At 41.5% G+C, this 22,893-nt stretch overlaps 1 long non-coding RNA gene across 1 annotated transcript; it reads right to left on the bottom strand.

Annotated features, from left to right (window-relative positions):
- Window positions 1-2,330: 2,330 nt before the first annotated feature.
- Window positions 2,331-20,867, bottom strand: LOC121242099. The gene is made up of 3 exons (XR_005935887.1): window positions 20,856-20,867; window positions 17,310-17,314; window positions 2,331-2,648 (listed from the first exon to the last, which is right to left on the bottom strand). It is a non-coding gene; the product is annotated as an uncharacterized LOC121242099 (long non-coding RNA).
- Window positions 20,868-22,893: the final 2,026 nt, after the last annotated feature.

The raw sequence follows: 22,893 nt of genomic DNA, 5'->3' as shown, positions 1-22,893 counted from the left end.
CTTTCAACTCTCTCAATGTTTCTACAGGTCTCTCAAGATTCCTCCTTCTATTGGTCACTAATTGATCCCACCAAATAATCGCATAATTAGTGAACTCAATTACCGCCAACTTCACATTCTTCTCCTCAGAGTAATTATGACAATCAAACACTAACTCTATTCTTTTCTCCGACTCTAAATAAACTTCAGGGTCAGTTCTACATTAGAATGATGGTATTTTCATTTTGATGCTTCCAAGGTTCCTATCTACTCCATCTCGACCCACAAGATTTCCCCTAAGTCCTCTTTCACGCCTAACTTCTCTATGACTACTCAATCCAACTTCAGTGGTTAGGTTTTTCTCATCCTCACCATACTCTCCATTCTCATACCCATTTTCAACACTAGGCTCACGTCGCCTCCTATCTCTCCTGCCATGTAGATTTCAAATTACCGTTTCTTGATGATCCATCATATCCCTAACTTCACCCAACACTAAGTTCAACCACTCAAACTGTTGTTGCATGACTTGTAACACAATTGATGAGTTATCTGTCATCCTCTTTGGTGATGAGTCACTCCTATGAGACATCGTAATTGTTGTACAAAAAGAATATTAGTGAAAAACCTCACACACTTCCATATGTGTTTACACTCGAATAATGGCTCTTCACTCATGTTTCACTCTTAATTGGCTTTTTTTCGATAATAGTCTCACACTCTTACCTTTTACCTAAATAGTTTTCCCGCTCAAGTTCTTTAAGAACTAGTTGAACTAAATCAAGACAATACAACCTTGTATTATTCCTACCAACAATAGGTTCAAGAAACAAGAACAAGAAACTAGGAAAGAATAAAATGACACGAGACTCAATGAATTTATACGAAGAAAAGAGTAACTATAAAACAACATACAAACTTGAAAGATATATTCGGCCCCTTTGATGATAAAGCGCAATCAAAAAATATCTTTCTTTCTCTTTGTTGTAACTATGTAGCAACCTTTGAATATGCTACATTTTCTTTTCTTTTTCTTTTTTTTTTTTGAATTTTTTTTATTTTATTTTCCTTTCTTTTCTTCCATTTTCTTTTCTCTAATTCAATCACAAGCAGCAACATTCAATTGTGAAAATCAAGCAATTAAATTCAAACACACAAGAATCGACAATGAAGTAGAAGAGAATCAACGGAACGGCGCTCCAAGCAATTGACAAACTTAGAGATGCAAGAAATCCAAGAATTTGAAACCCTAGGCGATGCAAATTTCAGCCAAATTAAAAACCCTAAGAATTTTCGGCAGCCTACTTTTTTTTTTCAACACTAGAACAATGAAGCCCAAGAATTAAATTTAAAGATGCAAGAATTAAAAGATAGAATCAGGCCTGATTGGAAACCTTGCTCTACATACCAAATGATATGAACCTATGGGAATGGAATCCCCTGAACCCACAAGCAATTTGAAAACTCACCCAAAAAAGCCAAAATCAAGCCAATGAAAAATTTAGCCTCGTTGAGGAACTCATTTCAAGAACCTAAATTATATGAAAATCTAGTCCCGTTAAAGAATCTGTCTCAAGAACCTAAATTATAAGGAAGAACGTCACAAAGGTTGTGATTTGTCTTTCATAAGTTCAAAAGTTCATTCAACAACAAGAGAAGATAAACTCAACTCACAATGAATAAATTCATCAAATTTCATAAAACTAATTAAAATGAGGTTATAAAGAGTATTTAAACCAAAACCTAATTAAAACCCTAGCCAAAATAAATCCCTTTATTCCAAAAATACCCCTTAATGAATAGTGTCACAGCTCCAGTAACTCGGCTACAGTAACTTATTGAAACCTTAGTTCAACAAAATAAAATATCTGTGGGCCAAGCATCCTCAAGCCCAATTATTCTTGACTAATTCCTATAAATAACTAACAAAATAAGCCTCTTTAATAAAATAAACAAGTCCAAGGCCTTCAATCACATAAACATAATAATAGACCCTAATTTATGTTGCACTCTTCGATAGCTTGTATCACATGGATGATCTCTAGATCTTCTTCTCTCAAGCCCATCTTGAATATTCGGCTCTTGCTAGACTCATCCCAAGTGGATTGCACCAATTCTTGCATTGCTTCATTGCACTTCTTAGCTCTCGATCTTGTGCTTGCCCCTTCTAAAACTTGCAAGGGATCTTTAAGACTTGGTCCACCTTAGTGTCCATCAAGTCTCCTCATCAACAACCTCTCTCAAAACTCCATCTGATAGTGACAATAGAATAGTGTTGACGGTGCGGGAGAATCATCAGACACCTTCCCATCTAATACATTGGACAACCCTTGTTGTTATAGCAAAGCCATCATCTTGATGTGCCATAAATTGAAATTGTTCTGACCGTCGAATTTCTCCACTTCAAACTTTGCCGTAGCCATCCCTCAAGATCTCGCACAGAGTCTGGCTCTCTGATACCAATTTGTTGGAATAAACCGGTTATCAAATGCAAAGTTAAAGTGAAATAGTGGAAGCAAGCAAAAAGAAAAAATCAACAATCATACACAGAGCACCAAGATTTAAGTGCTTTGGCTCAATGTGAGCCTACGTCTACTGGCATGGTCGGTCTCAACGAATTTACTATCAACAAATGTCGAGTACAAGAGATCAATCACAAAATCCTCAATCTCAAAGCCCCAATACGCCCAATGAACACTCAGGATTTTTCACAAAAAGATTCTCTCTCACTTTATAGTATACGGCTACTGATGAGTAGAAAAATACATGAGAAAAACATGTATTTATAGTCCACGACGCAAGAACCCTAATTTCAAAAAATTCGCTCAAACAGAGTGTCGAGCAGTGTAGAGCGAACGTTTAGGGTAGACACTCGCTCGAGCTTAGTGTTGAGTGAGTGGCGAGCGAACTCACAGATTGGCTTTTTGCTTGAGTGAGCTGTCGAGTGAAATTTCAAGCCAAGGTTGCTCGAGTCAAGGTCGAGCAGGGTCGAGCAATAATCAAGCCAAGCCTATGAAATAACATTTTCAGAAGGAAATCAAGCCAAACTCAACAATCTTGCACTTGTATTCAAGTTTTTGCCCAGTGCACAATGTTTTGTGATCAATATTCTCTGGTTAGCTCAGTAGTTAGTTGTTAGTGTTGTAAGGTGATTCCTGATAGGATAGATAGAATGGGACGACGATGGAGGAACGAGAAGATGAATCTAGGGGGCTCAAATGGCTTCACGGACGATCTGGAGGGGGGCTCAAATGGCTTTGCCGTCTTCGTTATATTCTTCTTTCTGTAGTTTTTTTTTTAATATAAAACCTCTCACATATATATAAATCTAGTACTTGGAGTGCACTAGTGTCCACGAAAGTGACTGTTCCTAAAAGAACTGAATAGATGAATATTGTTACATTTGAAATACGAATTACAAACTAAACTACGTGTTGTCCTTATTTTTAACAGATTTATCTTGAGTACAAGATGATACTTGTTGGTGGTTTTGGTCATCTAATGAATAACACCTTTGAACTTTTGATTTCTACGTATGATCTGATAGTCGAGTATTTGAAGGAGAGGTTGTCTTAATAGTCTGGACGTACAAAACTATGACAAACAAAAGTACGTGGGTGAATGAAGGAGTTGATCTGACAACGTGGGTGCCGCTTACCAGCTGGCTAGCTTTTAGTTTGGAGACAGGGAAAGCAAGAAAGAGACTGTATTTACTACTGTGCATGCAAGATTCGAACATTGTATTTTGTCTTTATTTTTTTATTTTTTATTTTGTCTTAATTTTTTTTATTTATATTTTGATTGTAATAAAGGTACTATGTGTGGTTAGAACTTAGAATTGTCTAGGGTTTTAGGCTTCATAGCTGGATTTCTATTCTTGTATGTGCTTGGTCTATTGTGTTTTAGTTCGAGTGATATTTATCTGTTTGGTACCTCTTTTAATTTGGGGTAGTCTTGTAACCTATATATTTTTATATATATGAAGGCCTTTAAAACGGGAAATATACAACAACAAATACTATTTTTCACGTACGTCTTAATTTACATTTTTGGTGATAAATATATGGTGGCTGAAATAACTAGGGTAATGTAATTACTCTAAACGAAACGAGCCGAGCAACTCTGCCGTACTTATAATAAAGTCATGCACGGCTAGCTGCAAGTCATTTTCCAAATGGTCTAGTTTTAAACATTAAAATGGTAATCATGACAGCTATAGTATCGTAGAGTATATCTATATACAGAACATTGCGTGGATTGACGTATGGGGCATGAACAATATTGGGCTATGCTCGTCGCCGGAGGCATGTATATGGGCCCACACGTATGGGTCCACACATGATAATCACAAACTCATTAACAAAGCAAAACAAGCCCATTACTTTTAATTAGGGCCTATAAAAATGGACGATCGATCGTTTACATTCAACGTAGAAGGCAGTACTGCTACATCATGGTCTCTCTGGGTTTTAGAAAAGAGCACAGCTATACATCAGCTGCACTCTCCGCACACTTTATATGGTATTTTTTTTTCCTCAACACGGTGTGCTGCGACTACAGCGACTGATATAAATAATTTTTCTTCACATAAGGCGCCATGGACTGCAGAAGAAGATATCTGTCTGTGGAAGTGCATTGGCGAGCATAGACAAGGAAACTGGCACCTAGCTCCTGTTTGTTAGAGTCTTTTAATGCGACAACGTCACTAATGTGGCGTGTTGCTCAAGTAGTGGTGTCATTAATGCGGCGTGGTTTCCCGATCTGCCTTACTCTGCTGGTGTCTTCAGTGGTCCGTCGATGTCACCTTGTCAGAGGATCAAGGGTCCCTCTTGCTTTCTGCTCATTCATGTGGGTAGGTACTCAAGGGCTAGACGCTGTTCGAGGGATCTCCAAGACAACGAGTCCCATCCACCCTATAGTTTGCTCCCATATGGGGGTTGCGTCCAGGGGAGTCTATCTACGGGTCGGGTCGGGTCGGGCCGGGGGGGGGTTTATTTGTTTTGGGCTGGGCCTCCTTTTCTTATTATCTTAGTTGCTCCTCACAGGTCCACTAAAAAGGGGGTGTAGCGCCCCCAGCCCTTGCTTGGGATTGGACGGTGACTGAGATGTCGAGACATGTAATACAAGGTTGCATACTCCCGTACATGACAGGTAATATTCTATGCACCTAAGTACACTAGCAGTATGCAATAACGTAGCAGCGAAAAATTAATAAAAGTCAGATAAACTAAGCAACGCAATATGCAATTGCAAAGCACATGTCACCATAAACTAATATCATAACCCAAAACATTATCCAAAATGTAAACATAAGACATAAAGGCATAATATCCCAAAAAACATAAAGCATAATATTAAAATTTCCAAAACAGGGGATTCCCACAAAAGCAACATAAATCCACAAAAGTTAGCCATAAATGTTGATGCCTTCCTTCTTCTCTCTTTTTTTTTTTCCCCACAAAATACTTAAAGTCCCGTACTCTTCATAACCATTATCCCATCGGGAGATAGACACCAAAAGACCCCAAGGGATTGCTGACGCCTGAGCGGCAACAAACCTAAATCCTTTGCTACTACTGCCTTCGCGTTAGCCGAAGCCTTAGAGGCTTGCTCCAAATATGTAGACAACTGGTCCATATTCTACCAAAACTTCAAGTTTTTAGAGGGTTGATAGATCGTAGCATCAATTTCTGTCTCACTAATACTATGCAAGATCACCCTGAGAAGCTGAGCCGTATGAATTAGTACATCAGCTGTGTAGTCTTGACGAGCCTGAACAGTGAACTCGTCTTCTGCCAGGGGACCGTCCTGATTCATGTTTCCTGGATATCTGAGGTACCTGTTGCAACTTCTATCATTCCGATTAGGGAATGGTAGTGGAAATTAGCACAATAAGATTTCAAGAAATCTCAGCAAGTAATCACACAACATACCACAATTAATACAAGCATACAAAATGTATATCACAATATACGTGCATGGGCATGTACTTGACTTATGCCTTCACTAGAACTTGACTTATACACTTGACCATTTTCCAAAGACTTGTAACAGAGACTTAGACTTTTCATGAAAACTTCTTAACTTTCTTATTCACGTGATCTTATTCAGAACTTGTCATATCAGAACATATCACAAGATTTACATCGAGTGATCCTTATCATATCACGAGATCTTCATCAAGTGATCCTTATCTTATGAGCTCTTATCCTTGTTTAGAGGGTAGACACAACATGGCTCCCCTCCTTGCACCGCGTGTTCCTGTAGCCTCAACGGTTCGTACACCGTGATGAATATGTCATAAATAGAGAATCATATTAACTCGACCTTACTTCGTCGGGTTACAAGCCTTATGCACCCACTAGGGTTAGGTGCTTCCTCGCTCTAGCATCCTTTAAAAAGAATCCATTCATGGCTCATTGACTATTTTTCGTCGACCCAGGAGTTACCACTCCATTCTTACGCACTCCAGAATGGACAGAGGAGCTCCACTAGGACAATCCCCCATCCTAGCACTTTGGTCGTGATAAAATGTTTAGACTATTTTCTTGGAAAAACACTTTTCTTTAAAATCATTTTCCCCAAATGCATGTGACATGGAACTTAAGACATACGTACTTATACTTGACATGTGACATATGGAATGTCATGTATGAAGTAACCAAACATAGCATGTTCAATTCATGGCATGATAACAAGAAACACATGAAACATCAAAACACATTCATGGAATCATAAGAACTTGCTTAGGCCGAAACACATAGGGTAAAAATCAAGAAATTCATCACTTAAACATGTTTCAATCTTCAAGCAAATAATATAGGGATCAAAGCATGGTAAAACAATGCATGAAATCATAACATTTGGCTAAGGTCTGAAACATTCAAGACACATTGAAGCCGAGACTTCATGTTGCATAAAGTATCAACCTTAATCAAGTAAAAACCGAAACTTATAAGAGTATTTCATGGCATTTTCAAAACAAATTCAAAGCATATAATTCCTTCCATAGATTGATACAAGATCATATTAACATAATTGAACTATCAATCAAAAAATAGCAAACAAAGCAAACATGACAACGAAAAGATTTACACAATCATATACAAATTTTAGCCAAGAGTAGGTTGAGTGTATACTTACAAAATCCTCGTAAAGGAATACTGGTAAGCTGTAAATCCGAACATGCTATATTAGAAAAAGCATCTAAAACCATATCTCAAGTTCTTGAGATTGTGTGTGTTTCTAGAGCATGACTTGGTCTTAAACCATTCGGCTTCTAGGGTTTTTAGGTTAAAACTCCCTTCATTTCACTCATAAGGTAAAACAAAACCTAAGGTAGTCAAGAATACTTGTGATAGTCGAAACAAGGAGGATGAACTCCCCCTTCACTAATCGGCCTCAAGGGTTTCCTTTAGAAACCCTAGATTATTTCCAAGGAAATAGTAGAAAGTGTGTGTGTTCCATCATTCTCAAAGTCAAATGAGATTTGAACCTCATTTTCGAATTGCGAAAAGACCTGTGTATGAGCTAGACTTAGGAGAAACTGAACCTTACATTGCTAATCCTTGGATAGTGCCGAAATCCTTCTCTTGCAAGGATCTTCTTGTTTGGTTGGAGAGAAAACACCAGAAAATGAGAGAGCTTTCAAATGAACATGGGAGAATTGTGTGGAGAGAGTGGAAACTCATGCAAAATCCGAAAAATGGCAAGGTAAAAGCCTCCTAGGCGTGAACCCTTCTCTTTATATATGAGACCATTCACTTCCCTCCTTGTTTGCATCAAAACCCTTGCATGAAAGACAAGTGGCAAGGTTCGTTTTCTCCCTTTCTCAAAACTGAAAAGCCTCTTGGAGTTCTCCACTTAGATTGCATTGGGAAGAGGCATTTCTTGGGAGGTGGCGTGTTGGACTTCCCTCCTTGCACCGAAAATCCCTCTTTCCCTCTTATGCATTTCCTTTCCTTAAACAAGTTAATATCTTTTCAAGGGGTAACTCGGTAAAATCATGCATGTCTCTTCCTATTCCCAACAAGAAACTCTTGGCATGGAAGACAAGTGGCATTGGGGGTGTGCCATAGCCCTAACCGTCCTCTCCACCTTTCCATTCCCAAAGTGTTGCTTCATCTTCCCAATATACATTCCCTAGGTGACCTTTCACATTCCTTTAGTTCAAAATACACTAAGTGACAAGTGGCAAGTGAATTGAATGCTTGGAAATATGCTAGCCGAAACCCTAAGGGCAACTTGTCCTTGACACAAAAGTCTTATCACAAAAATCTTCTAGAAACTTGGAGCATGCTTGACACATGGCAAGAGCTAGCAAAATTCAAAATCCCAAAGGCCTCCCTTCAATTTGCTATGTAAAACTTCTAGAAAAACCCATATCACTTCCCTAGGCTCCCTTTTTCCAAGAAAGGTACCTTGAAACTTGAATTATGGGCAAAGAACAATGGGCTAGGTGTGTAAGCCCATCTTGGTGCTTTCCTACACCTCTCTCTCTCCCCCTTAACCCACTGTCAAGGCTAGGTTCAAGGTATAACATTCTAGCAACTTAGAATTCGATCGTGGGCCTAAACCATTGGACCTAAGTTTCCCAATAAGGCTGAAATTCCAAAGTAAAATACGGTCATTTTCCTCTTGGGCTTAAATTACTACATCAAAGGTTTCTAAGGCCTTCCAAATTAACTAAGGCTCCTAAAATGCCATGGCAACCTAGAACAAATTCTAAGGGCCAAGCCTAGACAAAAACTCGGGCCATCACATCCTCCCCTCCTAAAAAAATGATTGTGTACTCGAAATTGGCACCGCATCCATCAATCAAAGCACTTATAAAAAGAGATACCAAACTACTACCTCCTCCATAAGCGGCCGTAGATTTTTCAGATGACGTTGAGGATGAGGGCATATAATTTGCCTCCACGGTCATAGAGTCCTGTGAAAAGTAGAATATAGCTTCCAAATTGTAATCGAAATACATATTGACCCGCATTTCATTCAACTTGTGCTCTACCTCCAGTTCGGTTTCCTCTATTGGTTATCCTTCTTTGCGAAAATGAATACGATCCGCAGACGTATCCGAAGTCTCAAAAGGTACAAACCGACTTGCGCGTTCTTCCGCTGTATGACTTGATTCTACTTCTAGATCAAAATTATGCAGATTTCTTCTTTCTGCTTCCTTCGAGCTATTCCATGGTTGTCGTTTCTCGTGTGGTAATTCTCATTGAAAGTGAAGCCTTCCTCGAGCATCTGCATCCATCACATGAGTGCGATGATGCTTAAACATTTCCATCTGTCTTGATTGTTCTGCTAACGCCTACTATCTTCTTCTAAGGCGCTCTCTGACTCGACGTTCTCTTTGTTCTCTCAACTGTGCCATTGAAGACAGGCATACGCGGGGTCCTTCTAGTTCGTGCCATCCCCTGTTCCAAGGGTCCGACAGGTGTGTATGTGATTACCATATTTAAACTAGCTAGCATGAAACAGAAAATTTCTCATGGAACAAAAGCATTCACGACAAATATATATATATATATATATATATATATATATACATCCATTTCATACAATTCATGCATACATCCAAAGGTTTTAAGCTACAAACAAATGAGGATATTCGCTTCTCATTATATCCTCTCGTTCCCAAGTTGCTTCTTCGAATTTTGAGTTATTCCAAAGCACTTTCACAAAAGGTATCTTCCGATTTTTTAACTCCTGTTCCTTGCGATCCACAATTTGCACTGGCCATTCTGTATAAGACAAGTTGGGATGAAGCTGAATCTCATCGGACTTCATAACTTCTAGCCATTTTTCTCCGAAACTGTTCTTCACAGTCGATACATGAAACACATTGTGTATTCCCTGCATCTCTGTTGGTAGATTCAATCTGTAAGCTACTAGACTGACTCTTTCGACTATTTCATAGGGTCCTACGTATCGGGGATTTAACTTTCCCTTCTTGCCGAAACATATGACTCCTTTAATGGGCGATACTTTGAGGTATACCCAATCTCCTACTCCAAACTCTAAATTCCTACGTTGGTTATCGACATAGCTCTTCTGTCTGTTTTGAGCTGCTTTCATTCATTCTTGAATTACAGTTACTTGTCTCTGAACTTCTTGTAGATATTTGGGTCCTAGTATTTTCCTTTCACCCACTTCATCCCAATACAACGGGGATCTGCATTTCCTTCCGTACAAAGCCTCGTAGGGTGCCATCTTAATGGTAGCTTGAAAACTATTGTTGTAGGCGAATTCTACCAAAGGTAGATGACTTTCCCAATCACCACCTAGCTCCATAATGCATGCTTGCAGTATATCTTCCAGAGTCTGGATTGTACGTTCCGTTTGTTTATCCGTCTGGGGATGATAAGCACTGCTAAAATTCAGACGAGTGCCTAACATCTTTTGCAAACTCTAACAAAATCGCAAAGTAAAACGGGTATCCCGGTCTGATACTATAGTCTTAGGTATTCCTTGCAATTGGAAATTTTCCTTAACATAGAGTCAATATAGTTTCTCCGTAGAATCTGTGTTGGCTATGGGTAGAAAATGTGCGCTCTTAGTCAATCGATCGACTATAACCCATACTGAGTTCTTTCCCAAAGATGTCCTTGGCAGACCGACTACAAAGTCCATAGACACATCATCCCACTTCCACTTTGGGACAGGCAATGACTGTAGTTCACCTGCTGGTCTCTGATGTTCGGCTTTTACCATCTGACAAATGGAGCATTTTGCCACAAACTCCGTTACATCCTTCTTAATTTCATCCCACCAAAACTGCCCTTTTAAATCTCGATACATTTTTCTACTGCCAGGGTGTACTGTGTAAGGGGTGCAATGAGCTTCCCTTAGTAACTTTTCCTTAAGTTTAGCGAGGTTAGGAATTACTTTCCTCTCCTTGTAAAAGAGCATCTCCTTCCTTCCAATAGTGAAATGTTGTGGCCCTTCTGATTTCAGAATCTTCTATCGAAGCTTCTCCAATTTCTCATCCTTACGCTGTCCTTCCAGGATTTCTTCTTCAGTCACAGACATGAACTCCTATACTACTGCATAAATGGCATCTCGCGGCGGATCTCCAACCATTAAGTTCCTCAATCTTGCTAAGACTGATGGCAAGTCTGTCTGAGCCTTGTGACTAAGTGCATCAGCTACAATATTAGCTTTGTTAGGGTGATATTTAATCTCACACGATAATCACTAATGGTCTCCACCCATCTTCGTTGTCTCATATTCAAATTTTTCTAACTAAACAAATACTTTAGACTTTTGTGATCTGTGTACACTTCACATTTCTCTCCATACAAATAGTGCCTCCAAATTTTTAATGCAAACACTACCATTGCCAATTCCAAGTCATGGGTAAGATAATTCCATTCAAGGTCTTTGAGCTGTCGCGAAGCATATGTGACGACCCTTCCTTCCTGCATTAGGACACATCCCAATTCCATCTTAGAGGCATCACTATAGACTACGTAGGGCTTATGAGGTTCTGGTAATGCCAATACTGGGGCCGAAGTCAACCTCTTCTTCAATTCCTGGAAACTCCTTTCACACTGGTCAGTCCATGCATATCTAGCATTCTTCCTTGTCAGTGTCGTTAAAGGACTAGAAAGTTTAGAGAACCCTTCCACGAACCTTCGGTAATATCCTGCCAAACCAAGGAAACTACGTACTTTATGAGCATTAGTTGGCCTTTGCCATTCCATTACAGCATCAATCTTCGTAGGGTCCACTACCACTCTTTAACTAGAAATCACATGTCCCAAAAATTCCACTTCACGGAGGTAGAACTCGCACTTACTAAGTTTGGCATACAACTTATGTTCCTGCAATGTTTCCAGTACAATCCTCAAATGCTTCTTATGCTCTTCCTCATCACGAGAATAAATCAATATGTCGTCTAAGAATACCACCACGAAATTATCTAAATATTGCCGGAAAATCCGATTCATCAATTTCATAAATGCAGCAGGGGCATTTGTCAGCCCAAAAGGCACGACTAGTAACTCAAAGTGTCCATAACGAGTTCGAGAAGCAGTCTTAGAGACATCTTGCTCCCTGATTCTAAGTGGATGATATCCGGATCGTAGATCAATCTTCGAGAAAATCACAGCTCCTTGTAATGGATCCAATAGATCGTTTATCCTTGGCAAGGGATATTTAGTATTGACAGTCACTTTATTCAAATCTCTATAATCGATGCACATTCGAAGTGTCCCATCCTTCTTCTTAACGAACAAGACCGGTGCTCCCCATGGCGATGAGCTAGGTCGTATAAAACCCTTTGCTAGAAGTTCTTCAATCTGCACTTTAAGCTCTTTTAATTCTATTGGGGCCATCCGATAGGGTGCCTTATGCACTAGGGCTGTGGCTGGTTCAAGCTCAATTACAAATTTCGTCTCTCGATCTGGGGGTAATCCGGGTAGTTCATTGGTGAAAATCTTGGAAAAATCCTCAATCACAGGGATTCCTTGGATTCCTTTAGGTCCTACCGTTACATCCCTTATCATTACTAGATAGACATTGTCCCCATTCATCAAATTCTTCTTGACTTGTTCAGCCGTTATCGTAAATAGATTAAGCCGAACAGCCTCACCCATATAACAAATCCTTTCGCATGCAGGTAGATTGAACACTACCTCCCGCCTCTGATAGTCTATCTAAGCATAATGCCTAGACAACCAGTCCATTCCTAAGATGAGATTGAATCCCAACATGTGAAAAGCAATCAAATCCACAGTCAAGACCAAATCCGTGATTTCCAATGGGCAATTCTTAACTATACTTGTACAACTGATTACCTTGCCGTCGGGGACTACTAAAACCTTTCGAGACATTGACTCAGCCTCGAGCTCACATCGTCGTACACATCTGTTAGAGATAAAAGACCTCGATGCTCCAAAATCAAACAAAGCACATACCACATACTGCTTCAATCTAACTTTACCTAAAGAGATGACTATGATTACTCAAGATATCCAGACACAAGCTATCTACAATTAAGGCAAAGTTGGAAATGTTACCAATAATCACTCCCGCGTCTACCATCTCATCAACCTCTAGGTCTACTTCTCCTGGAGTAATAGCATAAACCTTGGCTTTTGCTGCAGTCTTGGGTTTAGCATTTGGAGTTGACACTCCTCCAGGCGTAATCTACAGAAAATCCCGAATCATATGGCCGATTTGACCACATCTGAAACACACTCCTAAGGCCCTTCGACATTCTCCACTGTGCATTTTCCCGCACTGGCAACAGGGTGGTGGAGTAATGGGTGCTGCCTTCCCAACAACCACGCCCTTTCCTTTGCTTGGGGTTACTGGAGCCTTTCGCTTCCCCGTACTACTTCCTGATGAGTAAGGAAATCCCCTTTTCCTATCCGTTTGAGCTTGTGCGATTAGTCGTCGCTACTCCGCCTCTACTATCGAATCCACATTGACCAATTCTTGGAAATTTCCTATCTGTAGACATGCTACTGGGTTTCGGATACGAGGTTGCAAACCGTCCTGGAACTTCCTTGCTTGCATCTTCTCAGTACTGATCAGATGAGGTGCGAACCTTCCCATTCCCATAAACCGGACGGCATACTGATCCACAGTCATATTCCCTTGAGTTAAACTTGTAAACTCCAAAACTTTCTGCTATTTAGCCATCTCTGGAAAGAAATGGTTGGCAAATTCTGTCTTAAATCATTCCCAGGTGAGGGTGGTCAGACTTCTCAATTCTTGGGCCAACAGTTGTTGTTTGGTTTGCCACCAAATTCCAGCTTCTCCCTGAAGCATATGACCTGCGTACTGGACTTTCTGCTCCTCAAAATATCCACTAATTTTGAAAGTTCTTTCTAAATCCATAAGGCAGTTGTTAGCCTTCAAAGGGCCTTTCGTTCCAATGAAATTTGGATATCTATACACCATTAACTTCTCGTATGTACATCCTTGTTCTCCTCTAGGCGGTATTGGTCTAGCGTTCGGTCCTTATTCCACTTGAGTACGTATCACTTCAGTCATCTGGTGAATAGCTTCAACTATAGCCTATCCCCCTTCCACTGGAGGATTCCCAACCTCTTGATCCCTGCCTCTCGGAGATGGAACTTAAGACATACGTACTTATACTTGACATGCGACATATGAAATGTCATGCATGAAGTAACCAAACATAGCATGTTCAATTCATGGCATGATAACATGAAACACATGAAACATCCTGACACATTCATGGAATCATAAGAACTTACTTACGCTGAAACACATAGGGGTAAAAACCATGAAATTCATCATTTAAAGATGTTCCAATCTTCAAGCAAATAACATAGGGATCAAAGCATAGTAAAACAATGCATGAAATCATAACATTTGGCTAAGGTCCGAAACATTCGAGATACATTGAAGCCGAGACTTCATGTTGCATAAACTATCAACCTTAATCAAGTAAAAACTGAAACTTATAAGAGTATTTCATGGCATTTTCACCACAATTCAAAGCATATTCTATAAATTGATACAAGATCATATTAACATAATCGAACTATCAATCAAAAAATAGCAAACATGGCAATGAAAAGATTTACACAATCATATACTAATATTAACCAAGAGTAGGTTGAGTGTATACTTACAAAATCCTCGTAAATGAATACTAGCAAGCTGTAACTCCGAACATACTATATTAGAAAGAGCATCTAAAACCCTATCTCATGTTCTTGAGTGTGTGTGTGTTTCTAGGGCATCACTTGGTCACAAAACATTCGGCTTCTAGGGTTTTTAGGTTAAAACCCCCTTCATTTCATTCATAAGGTAAAACAAAACCCAAGGTAGGCAAGAATACATGTGATAGTCGAAATATGGAGGATGAACTCCCCCCCCTTCACTAATCTGCCTCAAGGGTTTCACTTAGAAACCCTAGAATTATTTCCAAGGAAATAGTAGAAAGTGTGTGTGTTCCATCTTTCTCAAAGTCAAATGAGATTTGAACCTCATTTTCGAATTAAGAAAAGACTTGTGTATGAGCAAGACTTAGGAGAAACTGAACCTTACCTTGCTAATCCTTGGATAGTGCCGAAATCCTTCTCTTGCAAGGATCTTCTTCTTTGGTTGGAGAGAAAACACAAGAAAATGAGAGAGCTTTCAAAGGAACATGGGAGAATTGTGTGGAGAGAATGGAAACTCATGCAAAATCTAAAAAATGGTAAGGGAAAAGCCTCCTAGGCGTGAACCCTTCTCTTTATATATGAGACCCTTCACTTCTCTCGTTGTTTGCATCAAAACCCTTGCATGAAAGACAAGTGGTAAGGTTCATTCTTCCCCCTTTCTCAAAATTGAAAAGCCTCTTGGAGTTCCCCACTTAGATTGCATTGGAAAGGGGCATTTCTTGGGAGGTGAAAGGTCACTTAGTGACAAGGGGTATTTCAGTCTTGTTATGATGTTTAGTCCCAAAGGCTTCCCTTCAGTTTGCTATGTAAAACTTCTAGAAAAACCCATATCACTTCCCTAGGCTCCCATTTCCAAGAAAGGTACCTTGAAACTCGAATTCTAGGCAAAGAACAATGGGCTAGGTGTGTAAGCCCATCTTGGTGTTTCCTACACCTCTCTCTCTCCCCCTTAACCCACTTTCAAGGCTAGGTTCAAGGTATAACATCCTAGCAACTTAGAATTGGATCATTAGCCTAAACCATTGGACCTAAGTTTCCCAATAAGGCGGAAATTCCAAAGTAAACTAGGGTCATTTTCCTCTTGGACTTAAGTTACTAAATCAAAGGTTTCTAAGGCCTTTCAAAGTAACTAAGGCTCCTAAAATGCCATGGTAACCTAGAACAAATTCTAAAGGCCAAGCCTAGACAAAAACTCGGGCCACCACAAGGGGAAAACCGCTTACAATTACCCCTCCAATTCTCATCGGACTCATACGGTGGGAATTCTTTTTAATCTTAAACTCGTCTTGATGTTGAGGTTAGGGTCATCCTGATGATGCGTGTTTGGCTCCGAAGTCTGAGGTGGTTCCTTGTCGCTTGGCAACCCTAGTAACGTTTCCCTTCCCGCCTTGGCACGTCCTCCGATAACTGTGTTTGTTTTTTATGGCATCATTTCAGTTGCATCAGTATCAAGGGCGTCAGGCAGATCTTCCCCTTCACTTCGCTTCATGGTGCTTATTCCCCAGGATTCAAAGTGTCTCGCACCCTTTTCTCCTGCCACAGGGCGTGGGAGATTAACCACTGCCTCCTTCCTTTATAAGCGTGATTGGGTTGTTGTCTTGTCTTCTTTCACCATACCTGTTGAAGAGATGAAATATAACCAAGGTATATCTTTTTGATCAGAGGTTGAATCGATCATCAGAAGAAGAATTAGGCCAAAAATAATCTTCTCACCCTTCTTTTCTTCTGACTTCCCATTTTTCTCCCTTAGACTCATTTCTTCTTTCTCTGTTACTTTCTTCCCTTTCATCAATGGCCATTGAGGAGACTGCCCAACCTACGATTTTCGGTGTGGTAGACACACTAGAAGTTAGCAATGTCAGACGGTCCTTCTTGGGTAGCACCTGGCATTCAAGTGTCCAATCTACGACGCTAGCATCTTTGGCCTTAGCCTACCAGGTCCCTGAAATAGTGGATTTGAGGTTCCTGGCCCACACAAGGGTGTTATCGATGACAAGGGTCACTCTTCTAGAGTTGCTCTTTTTTTTTTTGCCATGTTTACATGTGGCTTGAGGCTGCCTCTCCCTCGCCTTGTTCCTTATTTGCTGGATTGTCTCAGTCTGGCTCCATCCCAGTTCCACCCGAATGTTTGGAGGTTTTTGATTTGTTACAGCATCATCTAGAGGCGAGCTATTCTAGAGTCGAACCTGGAGCAGGCCGACCTTAGGTTTTACGACTTAAGGGGAAATTTTGTAGTTTTAGAGTGATTCGTGCCCTCGTTACATTGGAATTGCGATACTGCAAGGTGAATGACTGGTCTCCCAAGTTCTGCTTTGTCTCCGACCGCGGATGAAAATTCCCGATTGGTCAGGTGAATCGTTGCGAGTTTCCAGTTCGAACGGATTGGGGGAGGGTTCTTGAGGATAAGGTGGTGCGTCCGACGGCTACCCATGCCGAGTCGTGGCGTATCATCATAGTAAAGGAGTGGGTGAAGAAAAACTTTGACAGCGTCTTCTTGGAAGCCCTTATTTTAGAGGAGAGCATAAAGGTCTTTCTACCTCCCCTCAGCCATGTTCTTCTTGACGATAGGGTGACTCTTGCCAAGCCTAGGGTTTCCCCTGCTCGAAAGCGTCCCTTGAATCCTCCTTTCGTGGGCAAGGAGGTCACGCTTTCGAGGACAAGGTTAAGGTTCACTCAGGGGACCCCGGCTTTGAGGTCACAGCAACACCTTCCGCAACTTCTTCGCCCTTTGCCCTGGGACAAGAGGATCCAACTCTTGTGGCTGGTCGAGAGGAGCCCGAGTTGTTCGGAGGCTTGGACCTCGTTATTGAGAAGGCGGTCAACGCTACCTCCAATAACCATGCCGTAGAGGTGGAGCACTAAGGGGAAGGTGGGCTCCCTCTGGATGTTGTAGTCAGCGAGGGTTTGACGGGTCTATTCAAAGATCCGCACTTCTAGAGGGAACGATTGTTGAAGAGGCGGTCCCGATGCACGTAGAAGGCGTCGAGGGTCAGCCGCTGATCCTCGCGAATTGGGAGGTTGTTGATGGAGCCCGTCTAACTAAGGTGACCACACAAGAGCCCAATGGAGAGAGTCTCGTGGAGGTCATCTCCCCTTTGGCCCGGCTGGAAACAGGGGGTGTCAAGCGGAAGCCATTAGCCGGGTCATCAAGTGCTTATGCAGCTTCTTCCATGAGGTTTTCTAATTTTTTTATTTTATTTTATTTCCTCGCAACTTCTTTTCCCTTCTTGTTCCTTTTTTTCCTATTTTCTAGATTCTTTTTATTCACCATTCCATGTTGGCTCCTCTTGTTGTCAGAGTTCTTCTTATCTAGCAGCCTTCATCGTGGATGGCCGAAAGGCCATTGAGCAGGAAAACCAGGCCCTTTGTGTGATGACCTGAACTACTCTATGGTATGCCAGTGGCGAGAAGGATGAGAGGGAACAACTAGAGCAAGAGCTAAGGAAGGTTCGGCTTTCCCTGGAGGAGGGTAGGAAGAAAACTGAGATGCTTAGTCACCGTCTGAAGGAGCTAAAGGAGAAGGTGAAGGAAGACGCCAAATGGATGGATGGGGGGCTTGGAGCAACTTGTCGCAGATCTTCGAAGCAGCTTGTCCCAAGTGTAGAATGTCACCTCCTACCTAGACAGCCAGTCGAAGTTGGCCACGTGGGCACACAGGTGTACTGAGGGCCTTCGGTCGTTGCGGGACCACATTCTGGAGAGCCTGCAACCATTTTCACAGGCCTTCGAGAAGTATTTGATGGACCTTGACCTGTCCCCGGTTGCCATTAACAGAGAAGCCTTCGAGTTTGGCTTCAGGCTAGGGATGGACATGATCCCTGACACCTTTATGGGTCCTGCTGTCCAGGCCACGTCTGAGCCTACTGTTCCCGAACATGGCAAACCCGAGCCTGATGTCCCTAGGTCAATGCTTCTAATGCCGAGGTCTCTAAGCATGATGCCGATGCTCCTAGCCTCCTACGCCCTAGCTCCTTTGCGCTGTTGCCGTTGTTTCACTTTGCCCTTCTTTCTTTTTCTTTTTCTTTCTTTTGTAAATGTATATACCTATGCGCCATTGTCGTGCTACTTGTGCATAACTCTTGATCATTAATAAAACTTCCTTATACTTTGTTGTGCAAGGCTACTTATTTTTAGGCATTCTTCTTTGATGTTTCCTTTTTCTTCAATATTTCCTTCTTTTTGCCGCCTATCTCTCGGATGCGCTTTACCCTGCCTATTCCTTGGGTTTTTCCATTTTGTGTTCTCGTGCTTTATTTTCATATGCAACTGAAAAAAAGTGTCATCAGCATATGTCAGCCCCCCGTCCGCTGTCGTCGGCTTGAAGGGAATGGAAATCCCCCCTAAGAGTAAAGCCGCGTTAGGGAGACTTCGGTTGCCTCCTCGAGGGGAAAGGTAGGGAGACATTTTGCTAACCTGCCTTTATGTCCCTCCGAGTAGCAACGTGGTCGTGGAGTCGAATTAAACAATGCAGGCTGCTCTTTGTTGCAATGGGGGCTGGGGTAAGTATTCGAGTGATCGGGAGGCCGGACACGCTCTCCATTGCGAATGGAACAAGGCGGCTTTTGGCTCAACCCATCCCTTTTGTCCCTGCAGGAGGTAAGTTATTCGGGTAGTTTGGGACTGGATTCGCTCAACTCTCTCCCACCCGTTGGCAGAGGGGTTGGCCTCATAGATGGTAAGCGTCGGTCGGTCGAGGCGAGGTCCCGGTCCCCTCATCTAGGCTTCCTCCCTTCTATTGTCATGGGAGCACTTTTGCGACTTCTCTTGGGCATCAGCCTTGGCTGGGGCCTTTGCCTTCCTCTCCGCTAACTCCAAATCCTTCTTCCTTAGCTCCGTTAAGGTCCGAAGAGTGTCTTCGGTGTTAATGAAATTGTCGGCTTAGTCCATAAACTCCTGCAGCATTACAAAAGTCCTTTTCGCCAGCTCGGCCATGACCTAGGATCATGGCCAGACCCCTCCCCAGAAGCACTGCTAGGGTTATCTTTTCATCCTAGTCATCGGTGGTCATGCACTCCTTATTGAACCGAGACAGGTATGCCTTCAGACTTTCCTCCTCTCCTTGCCAAAAGGTGAGGAGGTATACTGCTGGGCGTCGCCTTCTTAGACTTGACATGAACTGGGTCAAAAATAGACAAGCCAGCTCGCCTAGACTATCTACAGAACCGGGTGCCAGAGACCCAAGCCATACTTGTGCTAGCTCATTTAGGGTCAGCGGGAACGCCTTGTATGCCACCTTTCTCGAGAAACCATGCAACGTCATGTGAGCCCTGAAAGTTTCCAGGTGCTCAAGAAGGTCCCTCCCCCCATAGTAGGGACCCTGAACTTCAGTGGCAAGGGCACCACCATCACTTTTTCATTGTAGGGTAGACCAGTACTCGTGAGCAGTTGGTCCACTGACGATGATGTGCCTACTTTCTTTGCAATCTCGTCGTAGTCTTTCATGTTCGCTCCAGCTCCAGCATTTCGAGACTCCATGTGCTCGCTATTATTGGGCTCCGCCTCTTTGTTTTGTCCTTTGTTGAGGTTTCATGAGCTCCTCATTCTCCTAGCGAAGTTTGTGCACTTCACCTATTAACTTTGTTACCCAGTCCTCCATAGCTTTCAATCTTGCCTCCATGGAAAACTTCCTCTATGTCTCACCCAAGTGTCTAGAACAGGTTATCATAGCCATACGAAGTACTCGCAAGATCTATGAAAAATCCCACAGACAGCATAACTATTAAAGTCGTGTTTCGTACGCCTTTGGGCCAGGCTCTAGCAACTCGGGTCTTCAAAACTAGGCATGCGAAAATAAAGAAGAAGAAGCTGGGAAAGGGCAGCCATGGGGCCGGGGAGCCTCCGATGCCAAAGTTAGTAGTGTATTTTGGAAGTTTGTCAATAATGAGAGAGTTAAGATCTTTTTTCATACCTTAAAATTGTTATTTATATCGAGAGTCTAGAGTACAGATCGTGTCTGCCCTCGTGGTGCCCATGTCCTTTCTACTATTCCTTTTGTCAGAGTTCTTTAATGCCACGTGCCTCTACAACAGCATCATTAATATGACATGTTGCTCGGGTAGTGGTGCCATTAATGCGGCGTAATTCCTCGATTTGCCTTACTCTGCTGGTGTCTTCGGTGGTTCGTCGATGTTACCTTGTCAGAGGATTGAGGGTCCCTCTTACTTCCCACTTGTTCATCTGGACAAGTACTCAAGCGCTGGATGTTGTTCGAGGGATCTCCAAGACGACGAGTCCCATCCCCTACAGTCTACTCCCATATGGGGGTTGCATCCAAGGGAGTCTACCTGCAGGCTGGGCTGGGCCAAGGGGCCTATTTGTTCTAGGTTGGTCATCCTTTTCTTATTCTCTTAGTTGCTCCTGGGAAAAAACCCCTTACACTTTTATTCATCCTTGACCAATGACCAGTAATCCGAGAAAATGGAAAAGTAATTAACCTGTTCCAAATCAATATATATATATATATATACTTTGTGTCAACGGATCATTAGAAGGTCTTAATTATAAGTTTCTTATTGCAAGTACTAATTTTGTAGGTTTAAATAGATGTCAAAAAATTTGTAGACAGAGGTGGTTGTACTATCTACGACCCAATATCAAGAGAGGGGACTTCTCAATAGATGAAGTGGATCTAATGATCATCAGGCTCCATAGGCTCTTAGGAAACAGGCAAGTGTCTAATACGTAGTACATAAGTATAACTCCATCTGGTCAAAGATTGAAAAGTGATCCAAATATAACTCAAAAAATGCATGCTTGTGTGATTGTGATTGTGGCCCACAGAAAGTTTAGGGTCCTGGATTTCCCCCCTAAAGGGAGCAACTTCAGTCCCGCTCATGTTGCATTATCTTCTTCTCACTTTTAAAATGGATGATCATGGTGATATCTTTGTTAGGAATGATAAGAGGAAAAAAGAGTAAGTAAAATTGGAATCAATCACAAACGATACAAGGTTTATATAGTTTGACAATGTGCCTATGTTTACAAAGTTGTAGATAATTTTATTCGGATGAAAATTATAAATATACTGCAGCGGCCGTACAAGGATTTAATACAATATATAATATGTCTTTATTAGCTGTTCGATGCCGATTAAGAGTAAAAAACGGATAAAAAGAATTTTTCTAGGGGTCGAGGTTGGATAAAGAGCCCAAGTCTCATTGAAAATTCACCAAAAACTTCAACATGTCCTTATTAGGTCGTGTCATCATACCGAATCACCACAAACACAATCAAACTCCACTTAAATAAGTCCAACAATTCTCCCACTTGGAAACTAATACAACCACAAGTATCAACCACATGTCTCCAAAACTGAAATCTCCTTCCCTGTAGTTTGTAGCTCATGTCCTCAAGCTAGAATACCAATTGAAATTGTCCTCAGGCTCATGTCCTCGGGCTAGAAAACCAATTTCAATTTCACAAGTGTAACACCCTTAATAAACATATATGAAGGGACGTTATTATTTTCACAAATATTTTCAAGTATCAATTGTCCATCACCAAAAAGACATCCAATAAAATGATATCTAATTTAAATATGTTTGGTCCTCGAATGAAATGCTGGATTCTTGCTAAGGAATAGGTACTCTAATTGTCACTGTAGAGAACACCATTCTCATTCTTCTTACCCAACTACTCCAAGAAATATGCTTGGCAAGGAATTTTTGCTCTAGCTTGGACATATCGGCCCAAGTGTGATAGGAACCAAGGTGGGCCTACTCTTAAAGATCCTTTGCAAGTTCCAGATGGGCCAATTACAAGATCAAGGGCCAAGAAGATCAAGGAAGCAATGCAAGGATTGGTGCAATCCACTTGGGATAAAGCCAGCAAGAGCCCAACACTGAAGATGGGTCTGAAAGAAGAAGAACCAGCTTTGATCCACTTTATTCATGCTGTGGAAGACATGACTTAGAGATACGGCCTATTGTTATTGGAGGCTTCAAATTTGGTTAAATGATTTATTTTACTAGTTTAGAATAAGTGGGATTGAAAATGCTTGGCTCACATGTCTTATTTCTTATGAACTATGTTTTTGGGAAGGCCTTGTATTTTGGCCAAGGGCTTATTTGGAAAGTTACATTTTAGGAACTAAGGTTTCATCAATTTATTGTTGGGGTTACTGTAGCCGCGGGTACTGTAGCCGGTACTGTTCATCAAGGGTAATTTTGGGTAAAAGGGGCTTTATTTTGGCTAGGGTTTTGATTAGGTTTGGGTTTAAAAACTCTTTGTAGCCTCATTTGAGACATTAGACAATATTGAATTTTAT

The sequence above is a fragment of the Juglans microcarpa x Juglans regia genome, chromosome 8D (genome assembly GCF_004785595.1).
Source record: "Juglans microcarpa x Juglans regia isolate MS1-56 chromosome 8D, Jm3101_v1.0, whole genome shotgun sequence".
Lineage (NCBI taxonomy): Eukaryota > Viridiplantae > Streptophyta > Magnoliopsida > Fagales > Juglandaceae > Juglans > Juglans microcarpa x Juglans regia.
This window is presented reverse-complemented; position numbering and strand designations above follow the sequence as displayed.